Below are 27,254 nucleotides of genomic sequence, written 5' to 3'. Positions count from 1 at the left end.
TAGCTCTGATGGTCTTCAGATAGTATCCTGGATCTTGTGTTCAAAGCTTTTCCAGCTTGGTCACATGTACTGATTAGAACTTGTGTTCCAATTGAAAAGCCTTCAGTGTGAACTCAAAGCCACCTCCAGGACAAAGGAAGCATTAGAGTATTGCTATATTAGATTCAACCAGCCATATGCCTCAGAGTCTTATAAAACAAGTAAAAGGCAATTTCTTTGCTGGGGCATCATCTTTCCTCTGCTTTGAAATATCCACTTTAGGAAACAGACATACATTGTTACTTTAAACTAATAACCTTGTTAAGAAATTAAGCAACACCTAAGAAGGTGCCTGAATGCACAGCACAGACACATCTGCTGTTTAAATCCAAATAATCACACAGACACACACAGACACACACACATCCACGAAAAGACACATCTAATCAACTAACTCTAAAACTCCACGTCTTTGGCGGGGGCACAACACAAAATGGCATGTGCCCCTTTTGCTTCTGACACTCTCCCAGTCACTTCCTATGCCCTGAATCTGTTGGCATGCCCTTTGGCTCTTTCTTCTCCTGAGGGAAGATTTCGGGGTACTCAAAATAGTGACATCCAGATATACTATGTCAGGGATTATTATCACTGTTTTCAAAAGCTAGGATTGCCTTATATAGAAGGACTAGGAACAGTATGATCTTAACCTTGATGTCAGTGCCTCTGATGCCACCTCGATCTTCATTTTTCCATATTTCTGAAGTAAAGGTTGGTCCTCAGGGTGAACCCAGCCCTTCTGGAGATCCATACCAGAATCATTACTCACAAACTGCCTTGTGCTTTGTACTTTCACATCCAGAGAATGGAAGGAAGCAAAAGGGGAAAGGAATGATCATTTATAAAGACTCTACTATGTGCCAGGAACTGTGCAAACTAGAGAATGACTTCCTCTGGCCACATGTAACCCACTTATCACCAACATCAGAAAAAATGCCTGAACCTTCCTTTATAAACAACAAGGGGAGGGGTGATAAGTGGGAGTCTATTAACCAATCACTACCAACAACTGGAAACTTTCAAGTTAGGTACCCAACTGCTCCCTGGAGGAGGTAGAGATAGAATGCTGACCTTGGAAATAGAGAAGACGAATTCTGCCTTAGCTACTTATTCTCATGGACAAGTCCTGCCTGACCTCTCTCAGTCTCAGTTTTCTTGCATGTAAAATGGGCACAGATAATAATAGCAACTTTCTTACCTGGTTGTTTTAATGATAAATGCAAGAATATACATAAAGGACTTCGCAAACCTCGAAGTCCTTATATCCATGTGAGCTATTATTATTAGCCAGTCCATACCCTGTTTGACTGCTGATTTGATTATGAGGTATCCTCATTTCTCCAGGCTGTGATTAAGAACTAGACACAGAGCTCATGGGCTCTGATTGTCTGAGTACTTTTTCAGTCATGTCTGACTCTTTGTGACCACATTTGAGGTTCTCTTGGCATTGCCATTTCCTTCTCCAGCTCATTTTATCGGTGAGAAAACTGAGGCAAAACAGGGTTAAGTGACTTGCCCAGGGTCACACAGCTAGTAAATGTCTGAGGCTGGATTTGAACTCAGGAAGATGTCTTCCTGACTCCGGCACCCAGCATTCTATTCACCCCACTACATAGTTGCCCAGGGTTCTGACTGGAAAGGATCAAATCTGTTTTCATGATCAATAGTCAAAACCTTTGTCTAAGTCAGAACTAGTCATATATTTCCCCTCCTTAAAACTCGAAACATTACAACCTGTATAATTTTAAACTAATTTTGATTAATAAATATATTCTTCATGAATACAAGAAAATGTTCTTATGCCCATGTCTTTTTCTTTATCAATTCCCATATATTTATATTTTGACTTACTTACATGATTTTTTCCTTTTTTCTCAGACTTTCCCCCCTCCTAGTTAAATGTCATTGCATTTAAAAATTTCCCTTTATTGCATTTTCTTGGCTATATTCATGTTATGAGGAAGACTTACAAAAAACTAAAACAAAACAAAACAAAACAAAAAAACCTGCTACCACTGGCAGCTACACATTTTCACATACTTGGTAACGCTGTTTTTATTTGTACCATTTCTCTGAGTTTTTATGCTTTCAGAATTCTATGTAAAGGATTATATGTGTGTATGTGTGTGTGTGTGTGTGTGTGTGTGTGTGTGTGTGTGTGTGTGTATTGTTTCTTATTGCAGTGCATTTTTCCATGGATACTAAAATCCTAGGACAGAGCTGGGGAACCTGCCACATCCAGGCCACATGAGGACCTCTAGGTCCTCAAGTGTAGACCTTTTACTGAATTCAAACTTCACAGAACAAATCCCCTTAATAAACAGATTTGTTCTAGAAAACTTGGACTCGGTCAAAATGCTACACCTGAGGATCTAGAAGGCCACATGTGGCCTAAAGGCTGCATGTTCACCATCCCTGCCCTAGGATATCATAGTGCCCATGTCTTGCTGCTGACATTCTCAGTAGGATTGATTTTACCTTTCTGTTTGCATTTCATTGGACAGAATTCCACTAAGAGCCATTTTGGGAGAGAGATGGACATGCATGCTTGCCACATTAACTATGTGTACCCACGTTCTTTTCCAGAACATCTTCGCTCATCTGTACATCTATTGATTATGAAAAAAAAGTTCCTATTTGGTCACACTGTTTCATGAATTTATTGACATTATTGGGATTTATTGCTGTTAAAGGATTATGTACAGTGAGCTCTTCTTTACTAACTTTATTTACATTTCCTATAGGTATATGAATTTATTTTACTGTGTACAATGTTATAAATTACATGAATTTGTTGTCCTTTGTTTCCCCAAATTTTGGTATAAAATTCTTCTAAATTAGATTTGTGACTAATAATTGAAATGATAGTAGTAGCTGGATTTGGTTTGAGTTCTTGTTAGCAATTGTATTGTCAAATCACCACCCACTCTTTTGTTTTTTCCTTCTGATCTCAGAAGAAAAAACCTTGCTTAGTCTTTGTTATGAATATGCAGTACTTGCATATCCTTGATTGGATTTCTTGCTGACTTTTCTAGAGCCAAACTCCTCAAATTGTCCACCTATCAGGCATCTTCTATCTCTCTCTTGCCACAAATGCCTTTCCATTATTGAGTCTTCAGAGATATTGTTCTACCTAGTTGTCTTCCTACCTCTCTAACTACCCCTCTGTCTCTTTTCTTGGTCACTCAGCCTCTTTCCATCTGTTTAAAATGGTCATTCCACCAGGTTCCACCCTGGGTCCCTGTTCCCTTCTCTCTTTGCCTTCTCTCCTTTGGCAACCTGGGACTCTCATCCCTTTCATGACCACCTCTCTGTTGGTAACGCTCAAATTTCTGTCTCCTGCCTTGCCTTTCCTCTGAGTGCCAGAGCCATGTATCCAACACATTCTAGATGTCACACCAGAATTTCAAAAATGATTTGCCCCAGACTGAGTTTATTATCTTTTCATCAAAACTTGTTCATCCTTTTGATTTTTTCTTGCCAGTAATGATCATCCTTCATTCAATTTTCCATTAGGAATTTTGGCATTATCTATGAATTTTCTCCTCTCTCATAGTGGATCATTTCTGCCATAGTTTTGCTATTTCCCCTCTTGCAATAATTTTCCCAAGCCTTTTTTCCTCAGTTCTTCTTGCTGTCCACCTTAGAGTGTGCCCTCATTATAACCAGACTGGCTCTTTTTGTTTACTCTCTTTACACTAGTTAATTAATCCTTCACACCAAAGCCAGATTACTCTTGCCTAAGCGGACTTAGTCATGACACTCTTCTGTTCAAAAACCTTCAGTGACTCCCTATTGTCATCCATGGAAAGTACAAAATTCTTTGCTGGTCATGCCCAGCCCTCCGCAATCTGGTCCTGGTACTTTCTCAGTAACATCTTACCACTTAACTAACTGGCACTGCCATCTTCCAATCATGTCATTATGCTTCTCCACTACTCATCCTCCCTTTCCTTCTCTTGTTCTGGTAATAATAATCAAATAAACTCTATTTGCTCCTGGAAAGGAAATTGTTCATTGATTTCACTATGGCTCCGCTCTCCATCCCTGTGATTTCCCATCCCCCAAATCTTTCATTGGCCACCACTTCCTTATATGTGTTCTCATCCCCCACTGGAATGGAATATCTTAATATATTGCTTTTGCATTTATTCCCCCAGTGCTTTTCATAGTGCCTGCCAGGTAGTATATACTCAAAAATGCTTTTCATTCATTCATTCATTCATTCTTTCATTCATTCATTCTTTCATTCATATACATTATATTCCATCCAAACTCAGGGACTCTACCTCATTACTATGCTGTCAGTTTGCCCAGCCACGTGGTTTTGCTCACATGTTCCCCTGTGCTGGGCCTGACTTTCTTGCCCCTTCTCACCTCCTGAGCTACAATGCAGCCTTTAAAATCTAATTCAAATGCCACCTTCTACACAAATACTTCATTCCCCTTGTTGGTAGCAATCCTCCCTCTATCACCCTCTTAAAACTTTGTTCTGCACCTCTCTAATGACTTCATCAAGTGATGTTTTTATTAGTTATTTTTGTCTATGCCTTATCTTCCTACTAGACTGTCAGCTTTGTAAATGCAGGGATTATGACTTAGCTAAACTTCCTGTGTTTTCCGTTCTTATTACTGTATTCTAAAATGAAGTAGGTACTTAATGAATTTTGGTTCCATTTTAATGTCATCCCACTTTTTCATTTTTTTTCCTGTTGGTGCCTCCTAGTTTTTCTCCCTCTTTCTTTCTTTCTTCCTTTCTTTCTTTCTTTCTTTCTTTCTTTCTTTCTTTCTTTCTTTCTTTCTTTCTTTCTTTCTTTCTTTTTTTTTGCAGATACACACATACGCTTTCTGTGTATTTTCATATTACTCTAATATTCAATTATTTATGACATATTACCTCTCAGTTACTTGCTTAATATTGTTAAAGTTATTTCCTTTAACCACTTTGAACCCATAGATGTTGATTTTTATAAGCTAAAGTGATTTCTCATAACATTTGTTCAGTTTACTTAATAAATTAGAAGTGTACCTATATGTATATATCGTTTAATTCCATGCATCATATGATCTAGTAGAACATATGTTCCATTGGAGCAGCAATGTCTTTTTTGCTTGTTTTGAATCCATAGGGAGCAGAGCATCTTGCACTTAATACATTTTTGAAGAGGTGAATTGAACTGAATGACTAACGTTAAAGTGGCACCACATGTTCCTCAGCCTGATTTTTTTGTGAGTTTTGTGCTGTTTTTTCCCCTTTCTAATGATAGTTCATCTATACACAAAATCAACCACAAGCTCCCCTTCAGCACAATGAACAAGCAATGGTATCAGTGATGCTCTGCTGTCCACAGATATAACAGAACTTTCAAAGGTGTTTTCTCTTCTCCTTTTTATTATTTAAAATGCTTTATTGATGCCTTTTTTCTTTCTATCACAGGGATTCCCCCCCCCCCCTCCTTCTTTCCACCTTATTCTCCACCCAGCCTCAGGGAATACATGACATCAGAGGAATCAGCTCAATAGACAACTATTATGGCAGATCCCACAAAGAGTTTTTTAATATGGATTATACCTCTCAGTCTTTACTATATTAGAAATGTAAATGTCTTAATATTATTCTGAGAGTAGTTTTGAGCTCTCAGACTACCCGAAAGAGTCTTGGACACCCTCAGGGCTCCCTGGACCACCCTTTGAGAATCACTGATATAAAGCAACCTTATTGGCGGCATCTCTCTCTTAAAGTAAACATTTTGATGTCACATTGCTTCCACATATATGCTCGGTTTTTTTCCTCTGGGTATTATAGTGTCATCATTCCCTTTTGCTTTTATTACCAGTTCATTATAAATCTTAGAGCATCAGCTTATTCCCAACAGTAACTTCCAGGTAGCGTTTTAAGGAGAGCTAATCAATAGCTGTTGTGCCCCTCTCCCCCTCCCCCCCCCCCCCCCCCCGATAGTTCTATACAATTTCAATAGCTTCATATGAGTTTTATGACCTGGTTAAAACTGACCAGGTTTACGAACCTGGTTAACTGGTTAAAAATCTACAGGCTAAAGGAATGAAATTTTGTTCTCTTTATAACAACTAGGATCAATGCAGCCCATTTCTACACAAGAAATACTGACCAGAAGGAAAATCATAGATCTGAAAATAGGACTAGGAGTTAGTTATTCTCCAAACTCAACATTCCATCTCCCACCTTTGAGCAATTGCAGATGCTATTTTCCATGACTAGAATGCATTCCCTTCACACTTCTACCTCCCAGAGTTTTTATCTTCTGTAACTCGAGCCTCAAACCTCATTTTCATAACACTCTCCTCATTGGTAGAGATTGATTACTCAATGATCCCTGCCTGCATGAGGGGTGGAGTTGGCTAGAACTTGGGAGAAGAGTGATCTTGATCCTCTTGTGGCCTTCTAGCTTTAAGGAAAAAGACATGAAGTTCCAGATTCTTTTATCTAGGCAGAAAATGACAATGTAGAGAACCTGGGACATCAATGAGGTCTTAGAGTATTAAGGCTCAGTTCATATTCTACCTCCTCTGTGAAACTTTCCCTGGTCCTCTCAAATTTTAGTGTTAGATCCTCAGGTTAGATCATCATATATTTTCTTATCTGTGGACATGATGTATCCCTGCCTCTTCCTCCCAACAGAACACAAGCTGGAATCATATTATCGTAGATCTAGAGATACAAGGGACCTCAAAGATCTTCTATCCAAATCCTTCAATTTACAGATGAGGAAACTGAGAATGAGAGAATTTACCTATGTCTTGCCCAAGGTCCCACAAGTAGCAAATGTCAGAGTCAGAATTTGAGCCCAGGTCCTCTGATTCCAAGGCTGGAATTTCCCATTATAATGTCTCCTTTAGAGAGCTTCTTGAGCACAGGACTTTGGAGAGTTTTTATTTGCTTATCAATAAAATGGGGATATCGATAGTCACAGAATTGTGGTGAAGATCAAATGAAATAATATTTGTAAGAAGCTTCATAAATCTGAAAACACAATATTGTCCTAGATATTAGTTTTTTATTTCCTTACTCATTTATAAGTTATGTACTGAGCTCTGATCTTGATGAGCTTAGAAAAGACTGATGATCCACTCGTGAAGAAGAAAGGAGAAATATTGTAAAACAAGGACAAAATAATACTTTGGAGTCTTTGGAACTGTCACATTGTCATTTTACCCCAATCTTCAATTTGCCAAAGGAAGAAATTAAACACTTCTTCTCTCCCCACTTTGAGCATTAATTGCCTATGAGTCATGTATTTATATGAGCATTTGAGCATTCATTATTCAATTATTTATTCAGCACTCAATATTTAGTACTATGCAGAGCAAATGTTGAAAATGTTTTGTTTTCATTCATGTACACTTTCCTAAGACACTGTGCTAGGCATTATTTTAGACATGAAAATATAGATGAAATGGTCCCTGTCCTCGAAGGTCTTATAACTTAGTAAGGAGATACAAGATAGGAACACAAATAACTACCACGTGTAGGGAAGTAGATGATAAGAGTCAAATTCCATCAGAAGATTTATTACCAGAAAGGACATGAGAGACCACTCCCTTTACAGATTAGGAAACTGAGGCCAAGAAAGAAGAAAGGGGTTTGACTTTGGGGAGTTCAGTGGTCATTTAAAGAAGGGAGAAAGTGCTTCCATCTGGTAACGATCAGTGAAAGCTTTGTGAAGAAATCATATAATTTAGAACCACTCTTGGAATGAGATACTCACATCTTTATTTTCATAAAGATGAAATCTGGGAAAGGAATTTTAGATTCAGTGATCCTCATCTGTTACTGCCACAAGAGAGGGCAACCTTATTCAAAAGGCACAGGACTGTGATATGGGGAGATGAATAAGAGAAGCCGAGAGATGAAAGGACTGTTGCAGATGAGGTGAGGATGGGGAATCGAGATTGCGAGGCTGTAGGCTTGAAATTGTATGCAGCATTCCCAAAGGACAAGTATGCATATAAAGTTTAAGAAATTTTTGTGTAAAAATAAATAGAATCTGATTGAAAATGAAAACACTCAAAAGACTGGTATTGTAACAAGACAAGAACAGATTTCTGTGCAAACTCCTTCTTTTTATATCACTCCATATGAATCTTTACAATAAAAGGCCTGTGAGGCTAGAGACTTGGATGTGAAAAAAATGTTCTGAGCCTTTTGGGAGGATGTTCTCAGATAAAATGAAGGTGTTAGTGGAGATTGCATTGCCTTGGTGTTTTAATGTGAAAAAACAAACATAAGAATGAATCTTTAAGGAGATACAACAGGAACAGTCACATAATAGGCTACTTATAATGCTAGATGACCACAAAATTCAGTAAATTTACCAATTTATTACAGCAAAATTCAAATGAAGATGATTGTTGTCATGGCAAGAAAACATGATTTAAAAAAAAATAGGACACAATTCTGTAAAAAGATTTATTCTGTACATTTGTTACAAGCCTAGGCAGGGAGAAGCACCAAGTCTCTAAGGAGCAGATGTACTTTTGAAGATGAGTTGTTTCTCGTAGGTACTTAAGAGTGTGTGGAAAACCCACAATCATGTCATGCTGAATTCACAAGTCACCAACCACTAATGACTAGTAGTCTGTGATGCTTTAGGGGAGGAGATTAAGAGACTTTCTAATCTGCTGTTCTAGTCAATTGGTCTCAGGGGTCAGAAAAAGGATGAACTGTTATACTTGCTTAAAAATGGTGATAAAGGAAGGAAAAACTAGTATTAAATATGACTGCCCAATTACACTTGAAATGGAGGCTTTTTTTCTAAAAGAGACAATACTGTACCCAACCTCCTTCTCATCCTACTTTACCTTGCGAATCTGTTCAAGTCACTATACTAGAGTATAGGTTTTTGGAGTTAGAGGATGCTATTGGTGATCAGTCATTTCAGTTGTGTCTTACTCTTTGTGACCACATTTAGGGTTTTCTTGGTGAAGATACTGCAGTGGTTTGTTATTTCCTTCTCCAGGTCATTTTTAAAATGAGGAAACTGAGGCAAACAAGGTTAAGGGACTTGCCCAGGGTCACACAGCTAGTAAATATCTAAAGCTGGATTTGAACTCAGGTCTTTCTGAGTCCGATGCCAGTGCTCTATCCATTGTGCCACCTAGCTGTCCAGGTGTAGGAGTTTCAAATCCTGGATCTATTGCTTGCCTCCAGTATGACTTCAAATAAGTCAGCTTATATCTCTGGGTCTTAGTTTTGGCAATTCTAAATTGAGAAAAGGGGAGCTTCTAAGGCCCTTCCAGATCAAAACCTATGATCCTATAAATCTTTGCTAAAAATCAGTTAGTAACAATTATAGGATGAGAAGTGCTGTGGTGTAGTGAATACAGGAGATGTGACCTTGGAGCCAGGATGAACTAGGTTTGGGTTTGACCTTTGACATATACCCTGGGTAAGTCACTTAATTTCTTATGCTCCCTCTAGGGGAGTCTGTAAGCCTGTCCGTTGCAGAGAAGGTTACCAGCTGCTTTTGTAGCGATGGTGTTCTCATTTGGGAGTTTCCTATATAAATGAAATCACAAGACCAGGCCCTATCCCTGTGGGTTTTAATGCCACAGAATGATGCTCCAACCTTACCCCTTCATACTTCAGTGCCAATCTTCTCTCTTCCCTTTCTACCCCTTCCTTTTCTATTCTCTTCTGTTCCTTTTTAACTCCTTTTCTCTCCCTTCCTCTTTTGCCATCCCTTTTCTTTCCCTTTCCATCCTACTCTGTCCTCTCCTCCTTTCCCTTTCCTTGAAAGAACTATTTTCTTCAGTGAGCTTTTGAACCTCCTTTTCCATTTGGCTAATTCTGCTTTTGAAAGCATTCTTCTCCTCATTGGCTTTTTCAACCTCTTTTGCCAATTGAGTTAGCCTATTTTTCAAGGTGTTATTTTCTTCAGCATTTTTTTGGGTCTCCTTTAGCAGGGTGCTGACCTGCTGTTCATGCTTCCCTTGCATGTCTCTCATTGCTCTTCCCAGCTTTTCCTCCACCTCTCTAACTTGATTTTCAAAATCCTTTTTGAGCTCTTCCATGGCCTGAGCCCATTGGGTGGGCTGGGATACAGAAGACTTGACTTCTGTGTCTTTCCCTGATGGTAAGCATTGTTCTTCCTCATCAGAAAGGAAGGGAGGAAATGCCTGTTCACCAAGAAAGTAACCTTCTATAGTCTTATTTCTTTTCCCTTTTTTGGGCATTTTCCCAGCCAGTGACTTGACTTCTGAATATTCTCTTCATACCCACTTCACCTCCGGATCCTCCCAGCCAGCGCTTGGAGTCTGAGATTCAAATGCTGCTTCCCAGCCTCTGGGCTTTGGGTGGGGGCAGGGCTGCTAGTCAGTGTGAGATTAAGTTCAGGTGCTCAGGTGGGGGCAGGGCTGGGCGGCTCTGGGTCTGGGGCGCAACGGACCTTTTGTGAGAGGTTTGCAGGGCTCTCTGGAACAGAAATCTCGTCTACTCTGCTGTTCTGTGGCTTCTGCTGCTCCAGAATTCACTGGGGGTTCTTTTTTACAGATATTCTATGGGTTGTGGGTTCAGAGCTAGTGTATGTGCATCTTTCTACTCCGCCATCTTGGCTCTGCCCCCACCCTTTCCTTTACATTAAAAAAAAGACTTTGCTTTAATTTTGTTTAATCTGGAGACCCTCTCTGGCTTGTCATTAAGTGACATCAAGAAACAGTCACAATGGTTCTGTGCCCAGTGAGCCCACAGAGTTAGGAATGCAGTATTATGAATACAGATGTTACCCTTCCTGCTGCTGATCACGTGGGGAGAAGGCCCAGGAGAGGGAGGAACAGCTTTTGACATGGCAGGATCAACGTGATGCCATGGCTTGTGAGAAGGGGCACCAGCCAAAGATGCCAGTGTGATCCACATGACCCAGAAGAGGCAGTCGGAGTTCCGGCCCCAGGGGCTTCCTCCCCGTCGCACCCTGTGGCCCTGTTCTGATCAGCTAAAGCCTGAAAGGGTCTAGGACAGATTCTGGCGTCTCATGGCCACCAAAGTTCCCAAAGTATCTCTTCCTCTGCTGCTGTTAAACACCTCCTACACTCCCAGATGCCATGCTAACCATCCTACACACACACACACACACACACACACACACACACACACACACACACACTACTCCCTCTGTGTGTGTACATATGAGCTCCTGGATTCTCCTGTCTGAGGCGCAGGTCCTTCATTCAACTCCAGGTAAGAAATGATAAGTATAAAACACTTCATTCTCCTTATCTTATTCACAAGCTTCTTGCAACGTTTTCCTCTGCCATCACCTAAATGCCCCTGCCTTTGTTTATTTTTTCATTTTAAAATAAGGTTTATTGAAGCTTTTTGTACTAAAATTACTGCCACTTCTAGACAAAAATCCCTACACTTCACCTTTGAACTTTTCCTTATAAAAAATTAACTAAGGAAAAACACTTAATTATAGAGTCCGTGTCTGAAAATATACACACCATTCCATTGTGGTAGTGTCCCACATCTTTACTAGGAGAATGGGTACATTTTTCCCATTTTCTCTTCACCCAAATCCTGCTTTAGAAAGTATTCAGAATTACCCTTCCTTCTTGACATCTTTTCATTTAGATTGTAGATTGTGTCTATATTGATTTTTTTGGTTCTGTCTCACTCAGTATTCATTCATATAAATCTCACTTTTCCCCCGAATTCCTCATATCCTTTTTGTATAATAATGCTCTATTGTATTCATATGCTCAAGTTTTTCTCTTTTTTTTTTCAGACATCCCTCCATTGATGGGCATCCAGTTTGCTTCCAGGTCTTGTTACCACCAAGAGAGTTGCTATTAATATTTTGGCATATGATGAACCTGTGTTTCTGACTTGAACCTCTTTGGGAGGAGAAGCCATGTAGCTGATTCCTAGACAAAAGGTATGAACAATCCAGCAACTTTTCTCAAGATTCTAAATTGACATTCTGAATAGTCGAATGAATTCACAGTTCTACCAATAACAGATCCATCAAAGTCTTTATTTTCCTCCATTGACTCCTCCACTGACTTCCCTTTTTTATCACTCTGATATTTTCTAGGTTGAAAGGTAAATTTTTTAAAAATTTTCATTTCTCTTATAATTAGTCATTTAAGGCATATTTTGATATAAACATTTATAGTTTACAATTCTTTTGGAAACTGCTCACATTCATTCACTGTTTACCTATTGGAGAATATTTCCTGGTATTACAATTTGTCAATTTCTTATATGTCTTGGACACCATATCTTGATCAGTGATGCTTCCAAACTCCGCTGAAGGTTTACAAATTCCCCTTATGCTCCATCATGGCGCCATTCTTCAGAAAGTCCCATGGATGATGTCTTCCTTCTTATCTGGACCTACGCAATACTTTTTGGTTATGATGTTAATCTGAGCTGAAGGGGAAGGCCTGCAAAGTTAGGGCCCATCTCTCCTCAGATGTGGGTTTACATTTCTAAGTCTCTTTCAGACTCAGCTTGGAATAAAGAAGACTGAGTTGGGCAAAGAACTAGAAGACTGGAGATGTAGTGCTAGTTCTACCGTTATCTGTGTGACATTTTTATGTCACCATAAAAAATTTACTTCAAATGACTAATTATAAGAGAGATGCAAATATTAAAAACTTTGATTTCACCTTGTACCCTAAAAATTGGTACCTAACCTCTCCATGTCTCAATGTTCTCATCTTTAAAATAAACAAGATGACAAATACTTATATACCCTTTAAGGATTACAATTTACTTTTCTTACAAGGATATCTGTGAGGCAGATAAGGAAACTGAGGTACAGAGAAGCAAAGTAACTTGCTCAAGGTTACAATCACAGCTACTCGTGGACTATTTGTGGTAGAGCCTTCAGAGCTCATATTGGCATAATCAACCATAGTGAGAAGCCATGTACCTTGACTCCAACATAGTGATGTCATTTTGGTCTCCTTCAAAAATGAAGGACAGCAACCAACCTATTACTCAGCACTAGATTTGAGATTTGACCCCAAGTCTTGTAAATCCCAATCTATTCTGTAACTGCCTCTACACCAGCTATGAGAAGATCTCTAAGGTTCCTCACATGGCTCTATAATTTTCTCCTCTCTTTATGCCCCACATATTTTGCTTTCCTATTCTTCCATCATGCCTCTGAATTAGAGGTACGTAATGAAGAACCATAAATGTTTTGAATATAGGAGCACCATGGTATCATGGAAAGAACAATGACTCTCGAATTAGGTCCCTGGATTCACATTCAATCCCGTGTGTGACACCGAGTGCAAGTTACCTGGTTTCTCATATGCAAAATGAGGGGATTAGGTTATATGTGGCCTCTAAAGTCCCATTCTAAATCTACTATTTTATAAACTACTCATACCATAAATCATTTGATAGATTTATTCCTGGGGTGTGACTAGATGGTTTTTTACCAGTTCCCCTTCTTCATTCTTCCTCTGTTAATTCTTGATGTTCTTCTTAGATTCTGCTTTGAGGCACCTGCCCAAGTTGGCCAGTCACAAAGACACTCATTAGAATGGAGAATGGTTGCTAGTCTTTAACATTTTGCTGAAAGTAGGAAACACATTGATTAGGTCTTGGGGATTATCTAGAAACATTTCCAGTGTTTTTGTTCGTGGTTGGGTATATGTTTCATGCACATACATCATTAGACATTAATCAATAATGTGTTTGCTAGATTATTTCTTTTCTAAAGTATGCTCTGTCCAGCAGCCTTGAAGGTTAAAGAGTTGCCCAAGCATCCCTGGTGCCTTGGATGTCTTCTGAGGAAGGGTCAGGAAGGGAGCAAACAGGGAAGTTGCAGAAGTAGACTAGCAAGGGCTTCCCCACACTGGCAGGCTACATAGTCTCTGATGCACAGAGATCTCTGGTCTGCAAAATTCACATTGCTGGTAATGCATCCCTATTAGAGGGGGCTTTAGGAAACATCCTTTGAGTGCTTGAGTTGTGTGCTTCTAGAAAGTACTTATCCTCAGAATCTGTAAACTCTCAGAAGATCCATAATAAGGAGCATCCAAGTGGGTTCTTAGCATGATACAGATGTTGGCCAATGCTACTAGGAAAGTCAGAGAACTGTTTCACGATACTCTATCTCCCAAGTGACTGGCTCCTAGCATTCATTTTACACAATACCGGCAATATTTGTCCATGAGGAAACATGGCATAGATGCCAGAGCATTGGCCCTGAAACCAGGAAGACCTGGGTTCAAATTCCATTTCTTGTGACTCATGGGCTGTCTGACTCTAGGCAAATCATTAACTTCTCTGAGCTTCAGATACCTCCAGGAGCCATACCTGGAGTTGCCATCTGTCTTCATGAAGGAAAACTCTCACCTTTTTATCTAACACCTGCCTTCCTTCTAAGACTTCATGGTAGAAATTCTATCTTACTTCTTTACTGAAATCCTCAGAAGTGTGTAGGATACAGGTGTTACTAATATTTTCTGGCTCTTTCTTTACCATAAATGGGGAAAACAAGGTGTTAAATGATTTTTCCTGAGGTCACATGGCTATTAGATGGCAAAGGAAGATACAGAAATCAAACTTTCTCCTTGCCACGTACATTACTTTGCTTAGTTATTCTGGAATATTATAAGGGCAATTTGAAGGTTGACAGTTGTCAACAGATTTGAGATATAGCTCTGCTTTTCAGAATTCCAAGATTATGCTTTGTAATGAGATCAAATTGATCTGCATTTGAGGACTAAGGGTGGAATGTTCTCAGCCCTCATCCTGGTGGATGTATATCCTCATATCATAGGTTACATCTCTGATTTTAATGGAAACTGATTGTTCCTGCAGTTTCCCAAGATAGTATACTCAGGCGAGGTGAGGAGACACTGAACTTGGCCTTAGGGCTGCTAATACTCAGAGAACCCAGACAGTCTGTTGTGTTCAATTCAGTGCCAGTAAAGTCTCACTGTAGATTCCATTAATTTGTGATGATTCAGGGAGCATTTGTTTCTGATTATAGTGGAGCTGGAGAGTGTTTGCTAAACAAGCTAATAGTCTAAGTATGAAATATGAAAGTGAAATGCTTAATCCACTAATGAGGTCTTACTTATCTAGAATTTTGTGAGCCCTTACTTAGACATAATTGGTAGGCTGTTTGGAAATCATCTTTACCTGTCGATTAAAAGAGATCGCCAAGAGACTTTTCTGAAAAAGACTAATCTTGGAGTGGTGATATGCATTTGCAAATAATAAAAATGTGTCCTATTTTGAAATAAGACACGTCTTCTGTGAATGCTAAGGGTTTGCTATATATGCTACCTCTCTAACTGGTTTGCTAAATGTATGATCTCTAACACAAATGGAAGCTATTTAAGGCCACAGAGAATGCTTTATAGGCTTTTGTAATCCCAGTACCTATCAAAATAGCTTGCCCAGGGTAGGTTCTCTCTCTGTCTCTGTCTCTCTCTGTCTCTGTCTGTCTGTTTGTCTCTGTCTCTCTTTCTCTCTGTCTGTCTCTGTCTCTCTCTGTCTCTGTCTCTCTCTCTCTGTGTCTCTCTCTTTCTCTCCCCTCCCCATGTATCTATTTGCTGTTGATAATAATCTCTTATTTAGACTTTTCATTAATCCAGTCTGGTCTTCTAGTTAGTTATAAAGAGAGGTAAAGGCCTACAAGAGGCCTCCTAAAGACCAGAAATAAATGTTACGGGGATTATTCTTGCCCTTGCCCTTTTTGATTTGTTGAATAATCAAGAGTTAAATGTATTGTCATATTTTTCACATTTACTCCATCCTTACACTATAGTAATACAGATGTCCATCTAGTACTTTACCATCTCTTGTTGGGGTAAAAATCTGGTGATATGATTGATACTCACACAGATACACCAACTCCTGAACTGATATCAATGTGCTATATAAAATCTTTAAGATATTGAAACTGTGTATTTGTGTACTCACCCCATCTACCAATACAATAATTGTCTCAATTTTGAAATGATTCATTCCTTACATTTATTTCCATTTCTCCACGATAGCACAACACTGAATTTTCTTATCTCTTTCCTTGAGATACTTCTTAGTAGAACAGAATTATCAATGAATGGATTCATTTTTATCAAATATTAAACAAAAACAACAGCAGCAGACCTCTAGAGGATCTATATGATGCTCTAAGGTATAGATGGCTTATAAAAAGATATGGATAAGAGTTATAAAGGATTTGAAAGCACAGTCAGATTTTAATCTCACCTAGGAAAGTGAGTGCTCATGTTCGCACTATTAGGGATTCATATAGAAGTATCAGAGTGTCAAACTTCGAGAGAAGTATGGGAGTATTAAATAATAGAATACCTTGACCCAATAGCAATAAATGGGATTATAACCCGAAAGTTATTAGAAACAAAAAAATAAAGCTACCCACTCAAAAGCAGCATCATATATAATTAAAAAAAACCAGAAACAAGCTAAGTGTCCATAAATATGGGAGTGATTAAGTAAGATGTGATATGTTAGTATAGTGCACTATTAGAATAATACATATGTATAATGCATATTGCTTATTATATGTGAGAGCATAAGGTAATGGAACAATGTAATGTGATATAATGCAGTAATGAAAAGTAATATATTACTATAATATTATATATCATGGTACAATATGCTATGTTATCTTGTTAACATAACACAACAAAATATGACATACTATGATATGATCTGATGTGATATGATATAATGCAATTAATATAATGTAATACATAGTAATACAATTCGACATATTTAAAATATTATTCTAAGAAAGGGCCCATGGGCCCATATTATGTATGTAATACATAATAATAAAATAGGTTAAGAATCTCTGCCCTTTGACACATTATCTGTCTGAGCATCAGAAGGTTTAGAGCTGTAAGGAACTTGAGAATCGTCTGATGCAACTTGCCACTGATATTCCTGAGTTCAAATCCAATCTCAGACAATTATTAGTTGTAGGACGCTGGGGAGGTTACTTAACCCTGTTCCTCATCTATAAATGAGTTGGAAGAAGGAAATGGCAATCCCCAAATGGGATTACAAAGAATCAGACATGATTAAAACAACTGAACAAATAACAAAGATTAAGGAATAAGTAGGGGAATAGTAGAATTTCAGGTTCTATGGGAATAGGAAAGGGAAGGGACTTTCAGCACCACTCAAATCCTTTCAGATTAGTATCCACATATTCAATCATACAGCTATGGTGAGGGATTGTTGTCTATACTGTTTAGTTTTAGCACAAACTTTTATCCCCACAAAGAGAAAAGTCCACAGAGGCAAATTGAGGAAACTTAGACAAAATGGGAGAGAAAAGAATTACTCAATGCACTAATTGACAGTGCTACTAAACTATTTTTTTCATGCTGAAATTTCGTCAGTTTTGGAAACTCTCTATGTGGAAACTTCATCCACTAATGGAGATCAAATGAGATAATGTAGGGCAAACGTATCAAACTCAAATAGAAACCGAGGCCATTAAACCATACATAAAGATTCCTGCCGGCCTCATAGTGACTGAAAAAACCAGGTTAACATTATTTTATTTATTTTGTAAAATTTTTCCTAGTTACACTTTTATCTTTCTTGAAACCCTGTGTTTGACACTTGGAGGTAGATTATCTTTAGAAGATTATCCGCTTGATAATCATCCACTGGTGCTGTTCAAATAAGATAATAGGGCAGCCAGTGTTGGCAATGAATAGGACATTGGACTTGGAGCCAGTAAGAGCTGAATTCAAATCCTGTCTCATAGACTTACTAGTTCTGTGATGCAGGCAAGTCATTTCATCTCTGTCTGCCTCATCTGTAAAATAAGGATAATAATTACACCTACCTCTCAGGGTTGTTGTGCAGATCTGTTGAGATAATAATTGCAAAGTACTTAGCACAGTGCTTGGCACATAGTAGACACTATATAAATACTTATTTCCCTCCCCTCTTCTGCCCTCTCTTTCCCTTCTTTTCCCTCCTATTCTTTGATATGCTAAGCTAAAACCAGCCAACCAAGCAAGCAATAACAAAAAAAAACAAACTGTTGCCCTAAGAGGACATAGGATAGAACTGTCTGCTTCTCATTCTCGAAGACACATGATGTCCCACTACTGGCCAGCATCTCGTGCTTCCCTGGGCAGGGAAATTTCCCAAGCTCCTTACAGACAGATTTAGTAAAGTTGCCCTATTAGTGGCATTAAACACATTCCAGGGAACTTATGTGTCCCAAAGAGCTTTCTCTTTTAACTTGATTTTTTAAAAATAAATTCATTTATTTCATTTGCATTTCCAAATTATCCCTCCTAATTCCCCCCAAAAAAACAAACAAAAAAATGAAATTCTAATTGTAAGCATGCAAAGGCTAGCATAACAAATTCCTACATTGGCTATACCCCAAAATGGATGTTTCTTTTCCACATTTCCCCAAAGTATTTTCAACTTTAATTGGGATGGTGAATTTGAGAGTAAAGGAGAGGAAAGAATGCTGCCTCTCTTGCCTGGAGAAAATATTAATTGTACTCATTTGAGGAGAGGGGTTAGAAAGTGGCAGTAGTAGTATTAGTAGTAGTAGTTGACGTTATTGTCATTATCTTACATGTTTTTTAACAATAGGATTCTTGTAGGATGTGTGGATGCAAGTTACAGAACACACAAGTCTCCAAAGCATTAAAGTTGGGTGTCACCCAAACGACAATGGAGAGACGTGTCATGGATATGAGTAGACTAAAACAGGTAACCAATGAGGAACTGAACAGGAGAAATAGTATAAAGAACTTCATTGAAGAAATATATAACCAAGAAATAAATGGGCTGCTTACATCAACAGCGTAAGAGATAACTGAAAGTCAACTCTAAGGACATGTGCATCAGGAGAACTAGGGGAAGACCACCTGCTTGTGCACTAGATCTCTTGGTGGATTTGCAGGAGAACGTTAATAAGTCACACAGGATGGTCAATCCTATAGGATAGTTTGTATCCCTCATAGGTCTTACCTCCCTTAGAAATCACCATTTTTTATTTCTTTATCTCTAGAATATATTATTTTTCCTCAACAGAAGTAAACTATCTTGAGGTAAAAATTGCTTGCTTTTTTTCTTTCTGTTTCCAATACCTTGAAGATAGTAGGAACTTATTAAATACTTTTTTGAGGCAATTGGCATTAAGTGACTAGCCCAGGGTCATATAGCTAGAAAGTGTCTAAGGCTGGATTTGAACTGAGGTCCTCCTAACTCCAGGGTCAGTGCTCCATCCACTGTACCACTCAGCTGCCCTGTCCTTATCTTTGAATATATTAATTTCCCTCAATAGAAGTAAACTTCTTGAGGACAAAAACATTTTCACTTTTTTGTCTTCATGTCTCCAATACCTTGAATATAGTACTTACTTAACAAATTATTGGATAAATAAATGAGTGAATATTTCAAATGAATAATAATGGTTATTATTGTTAGTAATACTATTATTTCTTTCTGTTTTGGTCTCTGCCTCTTAAGAAAATCCCCATATTCTCTCCAGAGGAGGGAAAAGTCTACAACAATTCAGCTGGTCTTGTTGCCCTGTGAGAACTCTATTCCAAAGAACTCAGTGTATGGTGTTCACACACTCTGGATGCCTGACCCACTGATTAGGAAAGAAAGATGGAGAAGACTAGTAGCATCCAATGCCTGAATCATCACTAACTTATTTGCAGTCTTAGGGCAAATCAATTAAATCCCATTTTTCTCTGGGACCAGTTGGTAACATGGGAATGACCTGATCCCCCACCCTTCTTTCCTTGGAAAGCTGCAGTACTGATAATATTTGACTCCAAAGGGTCTCTCACTTGGATACCCTGAAATAGAAGCACATGAAAGATAGTGGTTGTATTATTTTTTTAATCAGAACTGTTATTGACAAGTTTTTAAAAAGTGCCATTTCTCTCTGTTCTTGTTTCTAACAGGACAAGTTGAAATTCCAAGGGCATTCATCCCGATTCCTCTACCTCCTCATTGACCTCCAGATTTATATAAGCAACTTCCAAGCACAGTACATTGCCTCTTAATTCTCAAGGAGCATTGTGAAAGGGGGTAATTAAAGCAGTCTGTTTCTCCAGCACGTTCTGTCTGTTTCGTCTTTTCATTATTAGATGTGATGACACATTTGCCTGTGTGGCTTCCCACAGATGGCACAGAAATTTTGTGATCAAATGGTAAGAGTAAACCAACTGTCATCTCTGATCACAGCTTTCCATATTGCTCCCCCTGTGTAGGAATCTCACTTTAATAATATGCTCACTTCTTTTAAAGTGATATTACCTTGCAAAAATGGAAACTTGTGAACTAAGTTGTTAATTGGAGGGAGCCAGTGAAACCCTGCATTTGGAATCTGACGTAAAAGCCGAAAAACTTTAAAAAAAATATTGCAATTGAGAATAAAGGAAGTAGGAAAGATGATAGAAAAAAGGCAAATCTGTTCTTTTGTTAACATGTAACGTAGTCTCTACATAATATTGAAGGAATGGATGAATGAATGAATAAAACATCTTTATAATGTGCACAGCACTATGCTAAATATCCCATTAAGTGGTGAAGATATTTAAAAGCTTTTTTGTTATATTTAAAATATGTTTAAGTTATTCAGTAAGCATAATTTTTGATATTATTTTTGATAATAATAAATAGTAAAGAAATAACAACAGTGTTAAATAATGAAATGACCACTGACATTTACATGGTGCTTTACAAGTTTCATGCTTTGAATACATGGTTTCATTTACACCTCATAGAAAACCCTGGGAGACAGGTTCTTGAGGTAGTATTATCCCCAATTTATAGATGTCAAAACCGAGGCATAGTGAGGTTAAGTAGGTTTCAAATGGCCGCATAAACCAGTAGTATCTGAGGGGGCACCTGAATCCAGGTCTTTCGGATTTCAAATCTAGAAATCTATTCTATTACAGTGTAATAACAGAAAGCTGATTGTATGAAAAAAAGACTTTAGAGGATGAAGAGCCTTGGTACAATGTATTATTTAGTATTTATTGAAAATAAACTTTTACATTAACTTTGATGCTCAAAAAAAAGTGTTAAGTCACTATCCCCCTAGGATCACCTCCTCCTGATTGGAAGAAAGAAGTCAAAACTTTGATAAACTTAGCGACATTTTCTTTCTTTTTTTTAGCAGCTGTAAGGACAAGTAAAAGAGGCCCAAATCAGAGTCAGTCAGGATGGATTTTCTCCTTTCTGCTTTGGACAGATAATTAGAGTCAGCAATAGAAGACAATATGGATAGCCATTGTCTCATATGGCAAGTAAAATAAAAGGACGTTTGGTTGCCCTGACAGGTCTTGAACAAGCCCACCAAAATGTGTAGGGTAGGGAAAGAGAAGGATAGGTCGCAACAACAGGTTCAACAATGCTGAACTAGAAAGTTTAGAGTAAATACTGTTGAGACAGTTTAAAATTTGAATTACATTAAACAATGATAGATAATCATCTGGGTACCAGGGAGAAAAGATATCACATTGGACTTAAATCTTGCCAAGCCTAATTCTAACCCTAACTAACCCTAAATTCTTGTTAAGAACTAATTATTATGGTAAGATATGTAATATTTATGCTTGGAATTATAGAATGTAAATGACCTTAGAAATTATGAATTCCAATCCTTTAGTTTATAGATGAAAAATTAAAGCTTAGAACTAAGTGATTTATTTTAATAGAAACATTATATTTATAGAAAAAGTGATACTGGTAAGATATTAAATCATCTAATGTTCAGTGACTAGGCTTAGGGAAAAGTTTAATTGGTTGACCTTTGCTGTCTTAAGTAGTCAGCACTGCTACCTAGTAGCAGCTACTAAAATTTTAGACATGGTACTATGAGGAAATAACTTCTATAGGATTTGATTTACATTTCAAAATTGATTTTGTAGAAGAGAATCCATTAGAAGCAAGGGCATTAGAAAATGGGTTATAGGATTGGGTAGCCAAGATGGCAGAGTACAGGCAGCAACCCAGCTGACCTCTCAGCATTCTCTTCTAAACAACTTTAACATATTGCTTCAGGTCAAATTTTGGAGCAGCAGAGCCAACAAAAAGTCAGAGTTAGACATTTTTCCAGCCTGAGACAACTTAGGAGGTTGGCAGGAAAGGCCTGTGACATTGGGATAGGTGCCAGCCCAGAGCACAGTGCAGCAGTACCATTGGAGGGTCTTGGAGATAGCCATGGTAATGGCACTGGGAGCTACAATTTAAAGAGCTCTCATCCCAGAGATGGTAAGGGGGTCAGAAAGAGATTATAGGGGATCATTTGCAGATCCTGGGTGCAGCTGCAGTTGATTGGCAACTCTATTGCCATATCCATTTCTGGATCACAGTTCCAGAGGCAAAGAGGAGCTACTATGGTTGGGCACAAGGGAGTGGGAGCCTTAGCTGCAGTTCCAAAGTAGACACTAATACTGGCACTTGTGGCTAGAGAAAAGCAGGCAACCTGGTCACAACTCCAGGACCAACAGGAGCACTAGCACTTGCAGCTACAGGAGAATAAGGACAATAAGGACCCTTCCTGGGTAAAGAGCAGAGAACAGACCATGAGAGCAGTTACTACATCTTCCATTTGATCACAGGACTTTGGAGACACCAAAAACTTGTGGACCCCAAGAACTAATTCTGAAAGCTGCAGTATGAAAAAATTTGGAGCTTGGTACAGCATCTCCCCACCCTAGATGGGCAGAGCACAAGCTTTAACATAAAGTTCAAAGTTAAGAAATAGCTTGGAAAAATAAGCAAGCAAAGAAACCAAAAAACCCAACAACTTGACCATGAAAAGATACTATGGTGGCAGGGAAAATCAAGACATAAACTCAGAAGAAAACAGTGCAGAATCATATACAACCAGGACCTCAAAGAAAAATACTAATTGAACCCAAACCCAATGAGATTTCCTGAAAGAGTTAAAGAGATAAGAATAGTAGAGGAACAACTGGAAAAAGAAATGAGTGATGCAAGAAAATTATGAAAAGAGACTCAAAGTCTTGGTAAAAGAGGTACACACACACACACACACACACACACACACACACACACAACAACTCTGAAAAAATAGCACCTTAAAAAACAGTATTGGCTTAATGGCAAAAGACAAACAATAATTAAATGACAGCAAGAACTCCAAATGAAAAAGAAATGCAAGCAGTCATTGAAGAAAATAATTCCTTAAAAGTTAGAAATGGGCCAATGGAAGCTAATAACTTCATGAGAAATAAAAAAAAAAAAACCCAAGAAATTAAGTCAAAAGAATGAAAAAGATGGAAGAAATTTTGAAATATTTAATTGGAAAATAATTGACCTGGGCTGATAATTTAGGAATTATTGGACTACATTAAAGTCACGATCAAAGAAAGAGTCTAGATGTTATATTTCAAGAAATTATAAGGGAAAACTGCCCAGATAAAAACTTTGAAGTGCAAACATAGGAGTAAAAAGAAACGTAAAAAAGATAAAGATTAGAAGTCAATGATAAGAAATCAAAAAAAGATGAAATGTTTGCATTTTAATAAGGAAAATGGAACATGTGTCCCTTCAGAATGAATTATCATCAGGTGTCTTAGAGTGGGTCGAATAAGACAAAAGAGCTGGGAGTTGTTTTGTTGTTTCTTAATGATTCCAAAAGAAAAAAGGAGAGCAAAGGGAAAAAAAAAGGGCACACAAGATATGATAAGACTATTGGTGAGGAAAAAGGATTTTTTCCCAGGGGAGGAGAAGAAATAAATTAAGTCAGATTAAGCAGAAGAATCAGTAGAGCAGAAGTAGATTAAATCAAAAATAGAGTGCCGAGTTCACTTCTCCTTCACCACTCTCTTCTTTACAAAGAAGGAGTAGGAAACAAAGAGAATGGAAAATATAAAATAATAAAATTGAGGGAAATAGACAATTTATTGTAACTGTATATATGGATGGGATAAAGTCACCCATAAGATAGAACAGGGTAGGAGAATGGATTAGAAAGCAGAATCTAATAACATGTTGTTTATAAGAAGCACACTTGAAATGATCCACACAGAGGCAAAGTAAGGGACTATTGCAAAATGTATTCATTTCATCTAAAGTAAGAAGAGGCAGGGGTAGCAATATTGATCTCAGACAAGACAGCAGCAAAAATAGACTTGATTAAAAGAAATTAGAAGGAAACTACATTTTGCTGAAAGGTGTCTTAGACAATGAATTGGTATCCATGCTAAACACAGATACACTGAATGGCATAGCATCTAAATATTAAAAGCACAAGGTAAATTAATTATTTGGAGAAATAGGCAGTAAAACTACAGTAGTGAGGAAAACTCAATATATCCCCTTTAGACCTAAACGAATCTAACAAAAAATAAACAAAAAAGAGGTTAAGGACCTAAATAGAATTTTAGAAAAGATGTCTAGAGATTAATGATGAAACTGAAAAAAACATATACCTAGCTCTTACTAGCATGACACCTTTGCAAAAAATGTCCATGTGTAATTGACCACAAACCAATTCAGGAACACAGCAATATTCAATATATCTTTTATAAACCAAAAAGCAATTAAAATTACATTCAGTAAAGGTGTTCTGAAGAAACAGTTGACAATTTGTTGAAGACTAAATAATTTAATCCTAAAAAACAGGTGGGCCAAAGAACACATTATAGATAACTTCATTAGATAAAATGACAATAATAAGACATGACAAAAATTTTGAGATGTAGCCAAGCAATCCTTAGGGAAAATATTATACGTTTCGAGACATTCATCAGTAAAAGAAAAGACAACAGATAAATGAATTGAGCACGTAACTTAAAAATACTAGAAACCCAACAAATTTTAAACACAAAAATAAAAATCCTTCAAACTAAGGAAAAGCCTAACAAAATTGAAAAAAACCACCCTTGGAACTGATAAAATTAAGAGCTGTTTTTAAAAACAAACAATAAAACAGTTAATATGTACAATAGTTAATAATGAGTTAATAATTAGCTATTTTTATTAAGAATAATGAAGGAAAACCAAATTACCAGTATCAAAAATGAAAAAAGGTGAATTTACAACAAATAAAAAGGGTATAAAGGAAACTATTTGAAACTATTTTTGCCCAATTATATGTCATTAAAAGTGACAATCTAAATGAAATGGATGAATATTTATTAAAATATCAGTTGCCCAGATTAGCAGAACAAGGAGTAGAGAATTTAATCCAATCTCCAATGTGAAATTGAACAAGCCATAAATGAACTCACAAAGGGGAGGGGGAACCCTGTAGCATTTGATGGTTTTACAAGAACAATTAATTCCAATATTACATAAGCTTTTTGAAAAATATAGGAAGACAAGTCTTGCCAATTTCCTTCTACAATACAAATATTACCTTTATACATCTAAACCAAAGTGAGTCAAAAGAGAAAGACAATGAGAGACTGACATCTGTAATAAATATTGATGTGTGCAGTAACATGTCAAAAAATAACTGGGTTGAATTTATACCAGGAATTAAGAGTTGGCTCAATATTAGGAAAATGATAACTTTTCCCAGATGATATCATGGTGTTCTTAGAGAACCCTAGAGAGTCAACTAAAAAAAAGTAATTGAAACAATAACCTGAGAAAATCTGCAGGATACAAATAAACCCACAAATAAATCATAAGTATTTTCTACTTTACAAATGAAAATGAGTAGGAAGAGAAAGAAATAGAAATTGTACTTCAAATAACTGTAGTTTGCATAAAATACTTCAGAGCTTACCTGCCAAGATGCACACAAGAATTATATTAATACAAACTACAAAACACTCCTTACACACAAATAAAGGCAGATCTAAGTAACTGAAGCAATATTAATTTCTCATGGATAGACTGAGCCAATATTACAAAATAACAATACTACCTAAATTGATTCACTTATTCAGTGCCATATCATACTAACAAATGATTACCTTACAGAACTAGAAAAAAATAACAACATTCATTTGGAATTCCAAAATGGCAAGAAGCTCAAAGGAAATAATGGGATAAAAGAGAGTAGGAACTAGAAGACAGTTTAGCAGTACAAGGTCCCAAACTATACTATAAAGCAATTATCATCAAAACAGTCAGTCCTGGTTAAGAAATGGAGAGGTTAATCAGTGGAAGAGGGTATGTGTGAATAAATCCAAAGATTCTAATGATTTGACAAAAACCATTGGGAAAATTAGACATCAATCTAGTAGAAACTAGGTATAGACTAATGTCTTATACCAAGATAGGATCTAAATGGGTTCATGAATTAAATATAAAGGATGACATCGTAAACAAACTAGAGAAGCAAGGAAAAAATACATTCCAGATATATGTATAAAAGAAAGAGTTTATGACCAAGTGAAGGATAGAGAGGATCACAGAAGATAATACGGACAGTTTTGATTATATAAAATTTAAAAGGCTTTTTTTTTGATACAGATAAAACCCAATGCAGCTACAGTCTGAAGAGAAATAGTAAAATGAGGAAAAATATTTGTAGCAAGTTTCTCTGATAAAGGCTCACTTCCAAGATTATAGGGAACTGATTCAAATTTATAAAAATAAGGTCCATTCCCTCATTTTCAAATAATCATCTGCAGTCGTCCTCATCTATATCTTGCCACTGGACCCAGATGGCTCCAGAGGAGAAAGTGAGGCTGGCGACTTTGTACAGCCCTCCCTCAGTTAAATTAATTCATTTGCAAGTCATGGCATCACCTTCCTGATGTCACGGTCATCTTCAAGAATGAAGGACAAATACAACACAAGTGGCCAACGGGATGTAAAGTTGTAAGGAAATTTTCAGAGGAAAAAATTCAAACTACCTATTGCCATAAATTGCTCCATTGCTTTAGTTAGGTCCGACCTCATAGGATCCCTTTTCTATGTTTTTAAGGCAATGATACTGGAGTGGTTCACCATTTCCTTCTCCAGTTCATTTTACAGATGAGAAAACTGAAGCAAACAGAGTTAAATGACTTGCTCAGCTAGCATGTGCCTAAGGTCCAGCATGCTATCCACTGTGGCACTTAGTTGCCCAAAGCCATAAATAAAATGTTCCAAATTAAATTTATTCAAGAAATAAAAATTAAAACAAGTCTGAGGGTTGTTCTCACGTATATTAGATTGTCAAAGTTGACAAACAAGGAAAATGACAAGTACTGGAGGGGTTGTGAGAAAACAGGTTTATTAATGCATTGTTAATGGAAATACGAACTGGTCT

General features: G+C 37.4%; 1 long non-coding RNA gene across 1 annotated transcript; it reads left to right on the top strand.

The window, feature by feature from the left end:
- Window positions 1-10,794: 10,794 nt before the first annotated feature.
- Window positions 10,795-20,116, top strand: LOC140531137 (uncharacterized). The gene is made up of 3 exons (XR_011976286.1): window positions 10,795-11,248; window positions 11,796-11,945; window positions 19,969-20,116. It is a non-coding gene; the product is annotated as an uncharacterized lncRNA (long non-coding RNA).
- Window positions 20,117-27,254: the final 7,138 nt, after the last annotated feature.

This window comes from Notamacropus eugenii, chromosome 3 (genome assembly GCF_028372415.1).
Source record: "Notamacropus eugenii isolate mMacEug1 chromosome 3, mMacEug1.pri_v2, whole genome shotgun sequence".
Classification (NCBI taxonomy): domain Eukaryota; kingdom Metazoa; phylum Chordata; class Mammalia; order Diprotodontia; family Macropodidae; genus Notamacropus; species Notamacropus eugenii.
This window is presented reverse-complemented; position numbering and strand designations above follow the sequence as displayed.